Here is a 6,363-nt window from a genome sequence, read left to right as displayed (position 1 = left end):
CAGCCCACCTGCCCTTCATCAGCGGGGGACGGTGGGGGAGGGGCCGCCAGCGCTCCCGGAAGCCACACGCAGGGTGGGCGGTGAAGCGAGTTGGGCGGTTTCTTTTCTCTCAACCCCCGGATATCCACCTCCGAGCAGTCTGTAGGCCTGAACTCCAAGAACTGTGCAAAAGTACGGACGACAAGCCTGCAAAAGACCAGCCCGTCCCTGGGTGGGCTCGAACCACCAACCTTTCGGTTAACAGCCGAACGCGCTAACCGATTGCGCCACAGAGACTGCGGTGTCGTTTGCCTTTCCAGCTATGGCTTCTATGGAGAAGTGTACAGACAACGTGCAACTTATTTTCTCTGCCGCTTCCCGATTCCTGTTATTAAAATCACAATTTTTCACTCAATAAATCTAACCCCCTTCATCTTATTCTCTGCCTTTAAAGCATATTGGAAAATTATAAAATACAGCACGATCGAGCAGAATTTCGGATAGCGGCGTGTATTAAAATACTGTCGTTTTTTCCCCCAACTCCCGTTTGGAACGTTCTGCTTCAAGAAAATAACTATTCCTGATGTTTCCTTTTTATAGGGAAATAAAATTTTTAATCTTGTGAGTTGAGAAACTTTCCTTTTGTTTCAAACTCTTCCAGTGTTTTGCTCGCTGATCTTCATGATTTATTTACTTGAGTAGCACGCATAAGGTCATCTGAACTGTACTTATTTGCCTTCTTTATTTTTATTTTTCAGGTATTATTAAGTACATATATGCAGTCCCTATTTGCTTGCCACGTACTGGCCTATATACAATTAACTGTCACATTTTGTTATTGGAAAAGAGCACTGGGAAAAACTACATACAATAACATTCATTAGTCCTGTGCATTCTAGTTCATTGCTAAATCGCCCTTGTTCTCCCTAGATATAGCCTAAATACGCACATTTGAGCCGTGCCACTTGAAACACACGTGTCTCCGGATATTTATAACCCAACTTGAGGAAAAAGAAGTTAAGAAAAAAGTATGATTTATGACTAACTCCTGAAAATCCCTAGCTGTTGACAAACATGTTACATCTCTATATATGCTCCATATGAAAATTTTTCCCTCTGTGTGAGTATTTCCAGATGCCTGTTGAGGTTCACTTCAAAACTCTAAACACTTTTTCCCCCCTCTTCTTTCCTCAAATAACTGCTAGTTTCCACTTGACAATTCTATATTTAAATTTTTAACAGTCCCTACATTGCTTTGTCCAGAATTCCTGGAGAAAGAATTCGTTTTGTGATTTATGGAAGTTGTGGCTACAACCTCAGTCCAATCAACATTTTGAGTTCCTGTGGCTTGATAAGACCATTTAAATTGGCTTTGGGAAACAATTAGCAGAATTCCTTGGAAGCGCTGGGATGTTCAACAGCTGTGAATTCACACCAAGCTGTACCAGTCATCTTTAAACGAACTTTTAGAAGTGGACCCAAAAATTCTGAGTTTGGGAGGGAAAAAATCCAGGAAGTGCTTATAAAGAACATATAATGAGTCTTATTTCATTTTATGATGCTACCTTCACATATGATGATAAACCTTCATTTGTATTTTATGCACCTGTTACTGTGAGCGAAGAACATCGCACACAGGTTTTACATCTGTGAATACCAAAATGAGTGTCCTTTCTGCTGCTGCTGTTCTGTGCCTATTCAGTTAGAGCAAATTGCAAGGAGGTACATCATCACCCCTTCATCCAGTATTAATCCTCCTGCTTACAATAATTTTAGAAACTGTTCTTTCTTGTAAATATCTTTAGATCCAATCTCTTTTGCTCACTTCAGTCATCAGGCATACAGTTTAACTTCTAAAAAAGAGAGATGATGAGAAACCGTTGATGAGAAAAACTAATTCAAAAAGGAATATTAATTTGCATGCTAAGCATGTGTCTATGCAGACACCACATTTGTTTTAAAACTCAGTCTTGACGTCTGGCTCTGTGTTAATATTTTTTAATGAAATAAATGGCTATTTCCACGGTTCATTAACTTTGCCTCTTTTTCTTTTGGGGGTTGGGTTTTGGGTTTTTTTTTTTTTTTTTTTTTTGGTGTCTTCTCCTGAAAATACTTTAAAATAACCCGTAAATATTAAACATTCTGAATGGAATCTCAGTGTTTTACTCCAGTGATGGCTATCAAACGGCTTTTATGCAAAACGCTCCCTTACAAAAATAAAAAGTATGTGTTGTTCTCTAAATCTTTGCAATTACTTAGGTAATCATTACTTAGATCATCTTGGGCCTTCTATCTATGCCCAGTGTTTAAACCCAAATTAAGCCCACTGGAGTAATTTTAGAAACATACTTTATCTTTTCTTAAATTTCAGGATTACCTAAGATAAACAATTCTTATAGCTTCATTAGTACGTAGGTCTTTATAATTGCTGAAAGTGAAAAGCCCTGAGCATTTTGTATACCATATGCAACTGAACTTTACCTTTGCCAAGAATGTGCCCTATCAAAGAGGCTGACTCGAGCAGATTAATGGGCCTATATATTTTATTTCCTTCTTAGACAGGAAAAAAGAGAGGGAGGGAGAGGAAGAATATCTGTGCAAATGGGATCCACCTGTCTTACCAGACAAGGCAAGATGGAGCACATTGATTTATAGACGTTCCAGGTAGCATGAGTCCAGTGCTTTCAGATAATGTGCTTCCAGCCTCAGACCAACAGAACAGGCAACACACAGGATTCCCATCAACACACTTGTACATGACCTTAATTTTTTGGAACAACTGTATTTTAGAAAGATGGCGACTGAGTGGTTAAACACGAAAAACCCAGTGGGTCAGAGTTGTGTTGTTTGTTTTTTTTTTTAATCCAGCAAGTTAGAGAAATTATCTCAATAAATGGAAGATTGCAACACCAGAAAACGAGTTAAAAGAGAACGCCAAACCAAGTGTCATGGAAAGCAAGAAAACTATGAGACCAAATTTTCAAAGCCATTGAAGTCACACTTTAAAACTGATTTATATATTTTTTTTAATGTTTTATTTATTTCTAGGAGAGAGAGAGAGACAGCGTGAGCAGGGGAGGGTCAGAGAGAGAGGGAGTCACAGACTGAAACAGGCTCCAGGCTCTGAGCTGGCAGTCAGCACAGAGCCCGACGCGGGGCTCGAACCCACGAACTGCGAGATCATGACCTAAGCGAAAGTCGGACGCTTAACCGACTAAGCCACCCAGGCGCCCCTAAAATTGATTTATAGTAGAGTTGAACCCTTCCAACCAGTTTCAAGTTTGTATTTCTTACTCACAAAAAAGTATCATTCCCGTTCAAAACTGTTAACTAAGAGCCAGTTGTCAGGTTAGCAGGCCAATAGCAGTGTCCAAAATACTATTGGGTCTAAAACATTGTTCACAGAGAACTGCTTGCATAGTTTACTGCTAAAGCTGGGTCTGCTCACAAATTAAGAAAATTGAGAAAGGTATTTTAGACTATTGTGTCTTCTTTTCATCATTTTAATTTTTTCTTTATTTATTTTGAGAGAGAGGGAGCACGCGTGCACACAGGAGCATGAGTGGAGGAGGGGCAGAGAGAGAGGGAGAGAGACAATCCCAAGCCTGCTGTGAGATCATGACCTTAGCTGAAACAGAGAGTGAATGCTTAATTGAGCCACCCACTCGCCTCTTCTTCGTTTTTAAAATTGTCTCACTTGGTTGGAAAGTTTTGTGAAATTATTCAGATAATTATCTCCATTGCATTCTTTTTTAATGTTTACTTATTTTTTTTAACTTTTTTTTAATGTTTTTTTATTTATTTCTGAGAGATAGAGAGACAGCATGAGCAGAGGAGGGTCAGAGAGAGAGGGAGACACAGAATCCAAAACAGGCTCCAGGCTCTGAGCTGTCAGCACAGAACCCAACACGGGGCTCGAACCCACAAACTGTGAGATCATGACCTGAGCCGAAGTCAGGCGCTTAACCGACTGAGCCACCCAGGCGCCCCTAATGTTTACTTATTTTTTGAGAGGGAGAAAGACAGAGCATGAGCAGGGGAGGGGCAGAGAGAGAAAGGGAGACACAGAATCAGGGCTTGAACCAAGGAACCGGTGAGATCATGACCTGAGCTGAAGCTTACGCTTAACTGACTGAGCGAGCCAGGCGTCCCTGAATATTTCTGTATTTTAAAGCCAGAATTGGTAGACTCTCATGCTTAAGTGCATGGATGCTGTACCCAGGCTGTCTAGATTGGAACCTAGCTCTATGCTTACTGGCTGTGTGCCACTGGGCAGGTCTTTTAACCTCTCCATGCCCCAGTTTCCCTAACTGTCAGCGGGAGATAATAATCATACATGCATATTAGAATTCATTCTTGGCATTCATCTTGAGGATAAAATAAGAAGAGCACTTAGAACAGTTCCCTGGCACTTGGAAAATACTATACATAGTTGGTTTATTTATAATGTATTTCAAACATAAAAATCTAGATCTAGCTTTTAAAAACTTTTTTTTTAAAGAAAGCTCTATCCCCAATGTGGAGCTCGAACTTACAACCTTGAGATCAAGAGTCACATGATCTACCGATTGAGCCAGCCAGATTCTCCTTCTCATATGTATTGATAGTAGATGTATGATGATTAGTTACTGAAGCAAATGAAATGCTAGACTGTTCTATACTACTAATATTTGGAACTAATGGACCATGAGATCATGACCTGAGCCAAAGTCGGACACTTAACGAACTGAGCCACCCAGGCACTCCTTCTTCATTTTTAAAATTGTCTCACTTAGCTGGGAAGTTTCGTGAAATTATCAGATAATTATCTCCATTTCATTTTTAATGTAATAGACATGATTTAAGAGAAAAGGTAAAGAGGCAGAAATAATATATTGATTCTCTGTCTAGTGGGTTTGACAAAAATTATTAAAAGTATAGTTCATTTTTCATAAACCTTTCCTTTGCATGTGGTACTCATTTTTACGGCTTTGCCAAATAATACAGATCTAAAATTTTAATCATTGCTTTTCTCATTAGTGGGAAAGTATTATTCACAAACTATTGGTGATTTCAACTGTGTCCAGACCGAAAGAATCTTGGATCCAGCTAGAAATTATGGGGGTTGGGAGAGAGCATGGATTTTAACTTTCTTTAGTATATGCCGGAAGCTTCTCCAGGAAAATAAGCTTACAGTTACCGCAGTAGTTTGGATAGGTCCTATCTTATAGTCCATTTCTTGACCACAACACTGTTAATACAAAAGCCACAGTCCTTTATTTCCCATGATGCTTTCACAGAAACACTTTGAGGCAATAGGTTTTTGCTATGCCATCTATACAGTGAATGTGCTGATAAACTGGCGGTCCTGCCTATCAGTCCAAATTATCTATTAAAAATTCACATTAAAAAAAAATCAGAACAGGTGCACCTGGGTGGCTCATTCAGTTAAGCGTCTGACTCTTGATTTCAGCTCAGGTCATGATCTCACGGTTCCTGAGATCCAGCCCCGCATCAGGCTCTGCACTGAGTGAGGTGCTGCTTAAGATTCTCTCCCTCTGCCTCTCTCCCCTGCTCACACACTCTCTCTCTTAAAAAGAATAAACATTTTTTTAAAAAATTGGAACCGATATCCTCTTTTCATTCCCTTCAAAAGAATAAAGAAAATCAGCAATGCCAAAGGGAGACTCAGTTCCTCGGCTGTGAACTGCCTGGAGGTGGAAGGGAAGGGTACATCAGCTGAGGAACTCAGCAATAGGAGAAAACCAGCGTGGAATGGGTTCAGCAAGGTAGCAAGATGGAGAAGAAAGAGCACTAAATATTGCCTGTCTTGAAGTAAGTGTTCCTCTACTTCTTCCTCTTTAGAATTTATCATCTTGGCCCTGGCTATTTCACAGAGCTGTTGCAAAATAACACATGAATGTATTTCCTGCACTTTTAAAACACTATGCAGATATACTGTTTAAATTTCCCAAAAATTTATAGTTCTTTATACCTTCTGTAAAAGTAACGAAAGAATAATATCTAATCCAATCAGAAGGTGCAATTTAGATTAAACCAGAGGATCTAAACCTCTAGTCATTATGACCAAGACGATTTATTCAGGAGCAATATCAGTCAGTGTCATGGTCATCACGGTCCTAGTGGGCTCCAGGTGCTCCCAATAAAGGCAGAGAAAGATATAGGGTGAAGCCACTGCCCCCCATTTCCAAAGTTCCAATAAGGTTTCAGGTAGAGGGGTAGGATGCAGACTAATGCCCCAAGAATAGCTCTCTCCTTGCAGCTACTTTCCAGAAAATGAATAGGAAACCTTTAATTAAAGTCAACTAAGTCATTCGGATGACTGTACCTTTAAAGAGCGGGTACTCAATGAACTGCCCATTCAGTGGGCATTTTTTTTTTTTT

At 39.8% G+C, this 6,363-nt stretch overlaps 1 non-coding gene across 1 annotated transcript; it reads right to left on the bottom strand.

Annotated features, from left to right (window-relative positions):
• Positions 1-202: 202 nt before the first annotated feature.
• TRNAN-GUU lies at positions 203-276 on the bottom strand. The gene has a single exon. It is a non-coding gene; the product is annotated as a tRNA-Asn (tRNA).
• Between the last annotated feature and the right edge of the window lie 6,087 nt (positions 277-6,363).

Source organism: Hyaena hyaena, unplaced genomic scaffold (genome assembly GCF_003009895.1).
Source record: "Hyaena hyaena isolate Hyena2069 unplaced genomic scaffold, ASM300989v1 scaffold_72, whole genome shotgun sequence".
NCBI classification, from domain to species: domain Eukaryota; kingdom Metazoa; phylum Chordata; class Mammalia; order Carnivora; family Hyaenidae; genus Hyaena; species Hyaena hyaena.
This window is presented reverse-complemented; position numbering and strand designations above follow the sequence as displayed.